This window comes from Styela clava, chromosome 1 (genome assembly GCF_964204865.1).
Source record: "Styela clava chromosome 1, kaStyClav1.hap1.2, whole genome shotgun sequence".
Taxonomy (NCBI): domain Eukaryota; kingdom Metazoa; phylum Chordata; class Ascidiacea; order Stolidobranchia; family Styelidae; genus Styela; species Styela clava.
This window is the reverse complement of record NC_135250.1, coordinates 13,353,910-13,364,523: the sequence shown is the minus strand read 5'-3', so window position 1 is coordinate 13,364,523 and position 10,614 is coordinate 13,353,910. Positions and strand designations below refer to the sequence as shown.

Sequence of the window (10,614 nt, the reverse complement as noted above, 5' to 3'; positions counted from 1 at the left end):
TCAAAATATCTTGTCATAGTAATTTATTTGTGTTCTTCGTTACTCGAATTTTAGTCGGGAAAACTTTTACGATCATTTAATAAATGAAAATTCACTATTTGAAAATTGCACGAAATACGTCCCAAACTGCCAACTATAAGTAGACCGGAATCGTATTTTGAAGTTAATCAAATTTGATTTGTTTTTTCGGCACTCAAAATTATTTTAAAGATATCGACAAAATACGAACGATTGTAATTTAAAATATTGCAAAAAAAAATGTTCGATATATTTTGCATTAATTATCTTATATATCGTCACATACAGAGAAAAAGTCGTATAGGGCTCCATCGGTAGTTTCAAAATAGACAAAAGGTACATCGCGTGAACAATTCACTGTGTTTCCATTTCAGTTCCTATATGGTATACATTTTAAAGAAATCCTAACATAACACAAATTTACAATGTCTGAAAAGCGTTTTCAATCTGCTGTGAGACTGCTAGAACAAAACTTATGGTGATATCTTCCGTTTTAGATTTTAGTTTTAATATTTTATAATGCCGGTTTTCAATTAAGAAATTGGGTTGCGAATTCACCTGGTATTAAGCCTATTAAAATGTTTAGCATTTAAATTAAGTAAAGTAATTTTAACTTATTTAGGAATAGTAATAGATACCAATTTTAAAATTGATTGTGGGGATCCGTGAATAGTGGTGATGAATGTAAATTAGAAAGATTCAAAAGATTCTAATAACATACTTGCTCTTTAGACTCGAGGCAGTCACCTCTCTCAGTGATGCATAATCGGACGAATAACCCCGCATGTCTTTAGATATAATGATGAATTGTCTTTCCCTCTTTCAAGAAGTGTTTCAGAAAGCTGAAATTTATATGAGATAATGAAATGTAGGTAAATTTTGTATGATATTGATTTGAATTATATATAGATGTTCGAACTACGTCATTATTAAGTTTGAGGTTTATAAGTTACAGAAAATGTAATTTGACAGGAGCACAGAGAAACTATGCTTATACTTTAGAGTTTAGATACATAAAAATGAAAATATTAATTTTCAGTTCATTGACAAATTATTCACAGATTTCCCCCTAAATTACAAATATTACTTTGGAATGATTTGTCAGCGTATAATATTGCAACACATCATATCAAATATATTTATATTCATGCAGAGCACGTTGAAAATACGGCTACATATTCAAGAAAGGAAAATATCGAAAATAAGGCGGGAAAGATAAAATCTAACAAATTTTTCCTTTACGCCCCTCAATAAATTGTCCACGCCCTTGTGATAAGCTATGCTTATTCTAAAGATACAAAGACGACAACTTGTAGCATACTGATATCCATTTACATTCATTCTATATTATTTGCAGATTTTCAATATTATAAACATTACTTATTTTGAATGATCTGTCAGTGTGTTATGTTGTATCTCATTATCTAAATCTTAAATAGTTAATAGTTTATTAGTGTGTTATATTTTACCTTCAAGTTCTCTATAGTCTTTCCCTCCCAGCAACTTCCTGAAAATATAGGTCAATGAATAACTTCAGCCACAGACATTGTAGACATATATTTATATATATATATATATAAATAAGAACAGGACAGATTATTACTACGGAATAAACGATAAGGAAATAAGAATTATATTTCCAGATTCGAAAACTTATGAACATGGGACGGTATGATTACTGAGACTACTAGCAACGGATATATAGGCCGACTATAGTAGATTTACAATTTGGTGGGATCTCATGTATGTAGTGATCTTTAAACTGGTTATCGAGCAGCGACACCCAAGTTTCTAATATCTAATTAAAAAAGTAAGAATTCCAGAGTTTTGAAACTACTATATCTCATATTGACGGGGTGTGCCGTATAAACGATCCAACTAACACCATTCAGTAGAAAATATAAACGAGAGTTTATATGAATTAAGCTCTTCACACGTGATTAGGCATAACACGACGTGACCCGCACCAACAATAGGGAAAATATGACATATATTCCCATGGCTCTAAATTTAAACAGTCATGAACATATGAATACTTAGCACTTCTACCAAGGGGATATGGACCAAAAAAAGTTTACACTTGGTTGAATATAATTTACACAGTATTGTTTTTGAAAATTTTAGTTGGGACACGAGTTCTTTAAGGTGTAAGATTAACGGCTATCTTAATACACTTAGTATGACCAATGACATTAAACAACATGATGCGCAACTCCGGCATTTTTGTCCGAAGATCGTATTCGATAGCACGCTCCAATGCACATACTTGACGAGACGAAAACGAGCGGATGTGTGCTGCTTTCAAGGCGTAGCACGAATGGTGTTCGTGCCTGCTTTGACAGTTGTTGTCGATTTTAATGATATTTTTGAAAGTTGGGGTAAGCCTTTGTCAAATACTACGAAGTTATTAATTCAGTACGGTACGTAGTTGCCCATTTGCCGAAATTACATATTTACTTACTCCTTATGGTTTCAAATAGTTCATGCACCTCCAGTTAGATTTTTTTAATCAGTGAGGATATATACTCATTGTTGATTGCTGCTCATTGTAACATACTATTACGCATTCACTTTTATTTGCGTATTGAATCAAAGTGTTAACAAATTCACCTAACATTTCACTCATACCGGTCTATATTGTATAGTCTGATTTCTCAAGTATTTGGAGCCACGAATGCTTGTAATTTTCTGACTAAACCCTTTTATTAGTTGGTTTATATACCAAATTCAGTAAAATATTTTTTAAATAAAACATGAGATATTTGATTTATTAGCTTTTCCATTCTGAATCATATAGACTGCTTTATTTATTCTTAACGAAAATTAATAAATCTCCTCTCTTTCTTCAGATGTGAAAGTTGTGGACAAACCTGTCTAAGCATTGTGAGACTCTTGCAGCACAAGAGGCAATAGCAGAAATAGTAAGTATATCAATCAAGAAATTAAGCCGACATAAAGCAAAACTTTCAACTATTCGTCTAATCTCAATTTCCTATTATTTATTCACAGGACAACTATAGCAGACGGGGAGATATCAGAAGTCTGGCGACATATCAGTGACAGTGTGATTCCAAGAAATATAATGCATTTGAAAATAGAAAATTGCAATAGAAAAACAACCTATGGAGGCATGCAAAGACATTTGACCCTCCGGTGTAGTTGTGTATGGCCCCCACATCCTGCAGGGCTTGAGGAAAATAACTAAAAATTCCAAAGCGTAAGATTGCATAAGCGGTCTTATTTGTAAAAAGGCACAAAACACGCCAGACATACTTAAAACAGCTTTGGAAATGAGGATTACGGGTACCTCACTGCACCTGTGTTATATTTGGTTCATCAACTTTTGGTAGTACTATAGAAGAAATTCCGGAAGGGGTATAATCATCATTCATGATAAAATACTATCATATATTTTTTGAACAACTTCAATCTAGACCAGGGATCTCAAACTCGCGGCCCCAGAGAACTTCCAGTGCGGCCCTCGAACGTTTAACAATAATTGTAATAGTATTTTGGAAGTTTTTTTTTTTATCTAAATGTAATAGATTTTTCAAACCTTCTGAAGTGAAATTGATTATTCACACAGAAAACAATTTACTGAAAGTAGTTTTGGAATATTGATTTTTTTGTCCACATTTTGACCCAATTAAGAATACACATCAAGCTAGCAAAAGAATACTTGAATAAAACACTTGAGTAATTAAATTAAACGCAAAGTACATGAAGAAGGTGGCATTTTCGAAGAAAATGGGAGTTGTAACATTTCTGCTCTTCACAAAATTCTGAAGCACATTGTTTAATTTGTCATATTTCCATCAATACAATCAAAAAACACAATAAGCTCAGCAGTCAATATGACAAATTCGAAGACCAACTTCGAACAGAAAATTTCCATGTGTTTGTATATTAATATAATTATACAACGACTTAGTTACTAAAAATCAATATCAATAATAATTCAAGCAATCCTATGCCACGCAATGTAGTGCGAAATGTCTTGTCGAAAAAATCTGTCATTTGTTTTTTTACTGATCTATACATGAAATGATAAAAGTAACTTTTTTGCATTACTGGAATTAATTAGACATTCGTAAAGATCCAGATAAACCCATGATCATGTGGCCTCGTTAGTTAGAGTTGGTACTATAAAATCATTTCAGACTGGCCTTATTATGCTGGTGACACAAAAAAGATGCCAAACGCCAGGACAAATGTAATTATTAAAACATTGAGTTTATACTGTAGTATTTTTGTTAATTTTAGGTTCATATATTTAGATTAAGTTATTTTTAGTGTATGTATTATTCTTTCCTTATTCAAAGCTTGTTCAAAAATGATTTTGATGGTTGTACATTGAATTTTACGATTTTTTATAATAAATACTGTAACTTGCAAATGTTGCAATAATAGTGGAATGCAAATATTAATATGTAATTGCATTTGAAATTGAAGGAAATAATAAAACTTAATCCAACTGTTTAGTTGCATCACAATATATGTCACAAACTAAAACTATCTTAAAAATATCTTTTAAGTATACATTATCAAAAACTGTTTGCGGCTCTTTTTACAATTTTCAAAATGCAATGCGGCTCTCGAAAACCCATGAGTTTGACACCACTGATCTATTCTAGACGATTCAAGCATTGCTTTGGAAAATTATATCACTTCAATTAAATTGAAATAATCTCGCTATATTAAATACAAAATCGTTGCTATCATAAAGGTAAACCAATTCAGCCACTCGAAATATACTGGCCTTCACAAAGCAATGGAGGCAAAATTGAGAGTTCATGAGCTATGAACATTTGTTCTTTTCTTTGTCTTGAACTTTCCATACTCCACAGCCCCTATTAATTTTTTTTAATTTTAATTACCATGTGATGGTCATACATATCTTTAACTTGTATTTTCTGTCATGATGTATTATCTCAATGTGCCAAACTATTAATTAGTGTGCATATTTTACTTCCAGATGACATAAATGTATTGTCATGTTTATTACCTCAGCTTGGAGTATTGACAAGAAAAAGGTGCCAGTAAATTAGGTAAAAAAATTTTCAACTCATTGTTATAATCAGAATTCACAATCAATAGGAATTATAAACAGCCAACAATCAGTGAGAATTATATGCGAAATCCCTCAGAATAAATTTGTCTAAAATCGGAGGAAGGCAAAAAATATAGGTAGTTTCCATCCACACAAGCATTTCAAGAAGACTTGCTCGAGCCAAACTAAATGAGCATCGTCAGGTGATCGGTAAGGCTGCAAGTTGAATTCATCCCTGCAACCTCCTGCATAGAAGATAATATTAATTAGTGGGCTATGAGCTAAATTCCTAAATTTAAACAAACCTATCTACGATGCATTATGTACCAGCAATGTTACTGAATATGTAATATGTCTAATAAATTCACCTACAAAAGCAAGTTCGATAGGTGCAAACTTTGTGTTATGGAATTGTATCGCAGCACAGTTTTGTATGACACCCTCTTTAAATGAAATTTCAATGATTAAGCGCAAACATTAAAATTACTAACTTTGAACTTTGTCATTATCTGCAAAATGTTCCACACAAATCTTTCCGCTATCGCGTTTGTAATCTTCTCTGATAAAAAAAAAACGTCTATGATGTCCAGAATTGCTCTTTACAGCTTGCCTGTTATTCCAGCTTTCCAAGTAAGCAAAACTTCTTAGATATAGAGATTATTTTGTTTCGTTACAGGCGCAAAAAGGCAGGTACTATACGTAAAAAAGACGCCGAGTAGCAAGAGCGAGCGGAAAACGGACGCGAAAGGCGACGAGAAATATGTGCATTGGAGCGTATCATGAAATACAATGTTTTGCCTGTAGTCTTATGGAGTGACGTCAGAGTTGCCTATCATGTTGTTTAATGTCATTGGTATGACTCACTCCTATAATATCATTATTGGAAATTTGGGGCGATTTCAGTTTGAAGTATAGTTGGGAATATCAATGGCATGGTTATCAACTGTTTACTACCAGAGCGTGCAGGTCACGATGAGCTACAGTTAAATTTAAGACATTAGTCTGATTACCATTATCATCTGTGGCGAAAACGCTCATCAGATTAATAAAAAAGGCCAGGACTACGGTTTCAGGGAAATTAGGCATATTAGTGTGTATATAGGCACCCCATGATAAACAACAAGGTAAACAATAAGTTTTAATATTTGCATGGTTATTAAGTTGGGGTTGTGTTTTAACTGAATTGCACTTAACGAGGCATAGTTCAAATCCTTTCACTATCTCTGCAGATATACACTGCTGGATTAACTTATAGTATTACTTTAAAAAAATTCACTGTTTGTAGTAATCACAACGTGACGCCCTATTGCGATGAAACGCCTTTTATTTATGCTGACCCAATGAACTTTACCTAAACTGACATTACAAGATAGTAATTGGTCTTTCGGTTTGGACGATTAAACGAAACAACAGCAGATGGGACAACACAGCAGTTAGCCCCTGAACGTGCAGCGCTATACTGACTACGCCATTATTCACCGGATATTGCTACAGTTAATTTGTAGTATTTATAGACATGTAAATTGAAAGATTTCAAATGATATGATTACAAAACATTGCTGCTTTTCTTCGTCGTTTTTAAACGAAATCGATGTAAAAAGAAATTTGGATTTTCTTCAATAAGGATCATCCTTCATTGGTAAAAAAAAGCGTTGCGCACTCTGATCCCTTTTGCGATTTCGTATTCATGCGAAGCAAGTTTTGCGACCATGGTCGTAATACGAACAAAATATCGATCTCGAGTAAATGTTGAGAGAGAAATGCGTGCGGCTCTCACAAATCTTACCAAGGTTTAGTAACAGTTGTAAAAAGACCCAAGTATTCCTATCCCATTAAATGCAATTTCACTGACTTTGGTTTAGTTTTCTTTGATCGTTTAAATAAAACTCATTGCAAAAAAGGTCCTTTATTGGAAGGTACGGTTTAATACGGTTTCCACGAAAAGTCGCAACTTGAGCATATTTTTTGGAGGGTGTCACAATACGAAGAAGTTTGAGAACCACTGCGTTACAGTATCGCCACTGGAAACGATATTTTAGTTCGGGGCTTGCATGGCGTAGTTAACCAGTGCCAAATGGTATAGAATTCACATTGATACACTCGGTTGGAATTACTTATATAACATCGTTATTGGAAAGCTAATGTAATTCTAGCTTGGAACACGAATGACACGGTTAACTGGACCATGATACTTTCAAATTACATATATAATATTAGCCAGATTGGCCCAGAAAATTAAATCAATAAATTCTATGCAAGAAAATAATGACTATGCTATCAATAAAAGAAGGCAATATACATATAAATATGACACAGGATATATAGACATCCTTGTATCCGCAAAACTCAGTGTGTACTCAATTTAATTCATTATACATAGAAATGAGTTTCAATGTTTTAGAATTAATGATTTCCTCTCTATATTATTATTGATACAATGCTGTTCTAGCAGTTAGGTAGACGTTTTCAAGGGAGGATTCAAGGAGAAATCGATAAAGAAGTACTGGTACTTATATCTTGAGTATAATTTTTTTTCTTAAGTATAGTATAGCTATGAAAATATTTTTACGAATTGTGGTGATTACAATGTAACTCTTGTTATGAAAATGCTCGCAACAACTCAAAAATAACTAGCTAGCAATAAGCTATACATATAACAAATATTATGTTTCATTCAAAAATACCTTGAAAATACGGGGATGGACGGGGATGGAATGTAAATATCCAAAAAATGCACGATTAAGTGCAACAAACAAAAAATAGATTTAATTAACTACATGCCCCCTCAAAAATTGTCTACGCCCCTTTTGCAAAGCGCGCCCCAACCTTTGAAAACCATTGCCCCAGTGAATAATTGCTGATACTATTAAATTTCATGCCAACGATACTAAGAAATGAACACCGGTCCGGTTCTAAAGACTTTGCCAAATAAAATTATTAGCGCGCATTGGTGCCTAAACTAACAGTATTACTGGAAACACAAGGGGAAAAGTTCCTTCTCAACAATGACGAAAATTTGACAAAATTTGGAACAAAGTAATGCAAGTTTTATTCCGAATATTGGGCGGTAATATGACAAAAACACGGTTTTTTATTGGTAAAATTCATTCTTGTCTTATTCGCTCATTAGCCACAAAAAAACGATAGTTGTCCGAATCATGATATTATAAAGTATTTGGGGGGTTTACCAAAAAAATTCCATTTGACAGACAAACCGAAGCTGAGCTTATACTCAATATAATAAAAATAATACTTTGTCAGCAGGTTTCCCGAAAAAACGGACTTAGTTAACTTTTTATTCATAACTATTATATATGTGTCCATCAGCCCTTTCACGAAGTATATTGTTAATGCTGAATATGTTTTGCTCTTTATAACTAACAAGAGAGCTATGCTCAAATATATGGACACGAAATCCATAACGAAATTTTTTACCATAATTTCCCTGAAAATCATATGGTTTTCGTGTCCCACGCGTCCCATGGGAAATACAAAGGTGTGTTATCCCATCCCATCTCATGGCACGTTTCCCATGGACAAGCCTGGACATAAGGTAACTTTGCGATAATGCGTATCCATATTAAGTTTTTGGCCATTCGGTAGCGTTGCCACAAAATTTAATATGGTGAGCTGGAGTGAATATACTTCAAACACTTTTACGAAAATTTCTTCCCTGGTCTATTAAGGCATAGGTTCTCAAAGTGCTCCGTGGGAGAAACTTAGGCGCTCAGATTACTTAATAAAATACTGACTTGTCCAATTTTGTGGCTGTCCAAAGAAGTAATAACACTAATAAAATTTGACATCAGTAGTGTCGAAATATGACAACAAGCGCAAATTCAAATGTGACATTATATATAAGTAAGATCGCAGAGGATAAAAAGTTGTCTCTCGAGTAAAATATTCAATTCATAGCCGGTGCGAGCATTCAAAATATCTTGTCATAGTAATTTATTTGTGTTCTTCGTTACTCGAATTTTAGTCGGGAAAACTTTTACGATTATTTAATAAATGAAAAATCACTATTTGAAAATTGCACGAAATACGTCCCAAACTGCCAACTATAAGTAGACTGGAATCGTATTTTGAAGTTAATCAAATTTGATTTGTTTTTTCGGCACTCAAAATTATTTTAAAGATATCGACAAAATACGAACGATTGTAATTTAAAATATTGCAAAAAAAAAATGTTCGATATATTTTGCATTAATTATCTTATATATCGTCACATACAGAGAAAAAGTCGTATTGGGCTCCATCGGTAGTTTCAAAATAGACAAAAGGTACATCGCGCGAACAATTTACTGTGTTTCCATTTCAGTTCCTATATGGTATACATTTTAAAGAAATCCTAACATAACACAAATTTACAATGTCTGAAAAGCGTTTTCAATCTGCTGTGAGACTGCTAGAACAAAACTTATGGTGATATCTTCCGTTTAGATTTTAGTTTTAATATTTTATAATGCCGGTTTTCAATTAAGAAATTGGGTTGCGAATTCACCTGGTATTAAGCCTATTAAAATGTTTAGCATTTAAATTAAGTAAAGTAATTTTAACTTATTTAGGAATAGTAATAGATACCAATTTTAAAATTGATTGTGGGGATCCGTGAATAGTGGTGATGAATGTAAATTAGAAAGATTCAAAAGATTTTAATAACATACTTGCTCTTTAGACTCGAGGCAGCCACCTCTCTCAGTGATGCATAATCGGACGAATAACCCCGCATGTCTTTAGATATAATGATGAATTGTCTTTCCCTCTTTCAAGAAGTGTTTCAGAAAGCTGAAATTTATATGAGATAATGAAATGTAGGTAAATTTTGTATGATATTGATTTGAATTATATATAGATGTTCGAACTACGTCATTATTAAGTTTGAGGTTTATAAGTTACAGAAAATGTAATTTGACAGGAGCACAGAGAAACTATGCTTATACTTTAGAGTTTAGATACATAAATATGAAAATATTAATTTTCAGTTCATTGACAGATTTCCCCCTAAATTACAAATATTACTTTGGAATGATTTGTCAGCGTATAATATTGCAACAAATCATATAAAATATATTTATATTCATGAAGAGCACGTTGAAAATACGGCTACATATTCAAGAAAGGAAAATATCGAAAATAAGGCGGGAAAGATAAAATCTAACAAATTTTTCCTTTACGCCCCTCAATAAATTGTCCACGCCCTTGTGATAAGCTATGCTTATTCTAAAGATACAAAGACGACAACTTGTAGCATACTGATATCCATTTACATTCATTCTATATTATTTGCAGATTTTCAATATTATAAATATTACTTATTTTGAATGATCTGTCAGTGTGCTATGTTGTATCTCATTATCTAAATCTTAAATAGTTAATAGTTTATTAGTGTGTTATATTTTACCTTCAAGTTCTTTATAGTCTTTCCCTCCCAGCAACTTCCTGAAAATATAGGTCAATAAATAACTTCAGCCACAGACATTGTAGACATATATTTATATATATATATAAATAAGAACAGGACAGATTATTACTACGGAATAAAC

The 10,614-nt window shown here is 32.6% G+C and overlaps 1 long non-coding RNA gene across 1 annotated transcript; it reads right to left on the bottom strand.

Moving 5' to 3' along the window:
- Positions 1-796: 796 nt before the first annotated feature.
- LOC120346550 (uncharacterized) lies at positions 797-9,799 on the bottom strand. The gene is made up of 3 exons (XR_013474703.1): positions 9,736-9,799; positions 1,488-1,525; positions 797-860 (listed from the first exon to the last, which is right to left on the bottom strand). It is a non-coding gene; the product is annotated as an uncharacterized LOC120346550 (long non-coding RNA).
- Between the last annotated feature and the right edge of the window lie 815 nt (positions 9,800-10,614).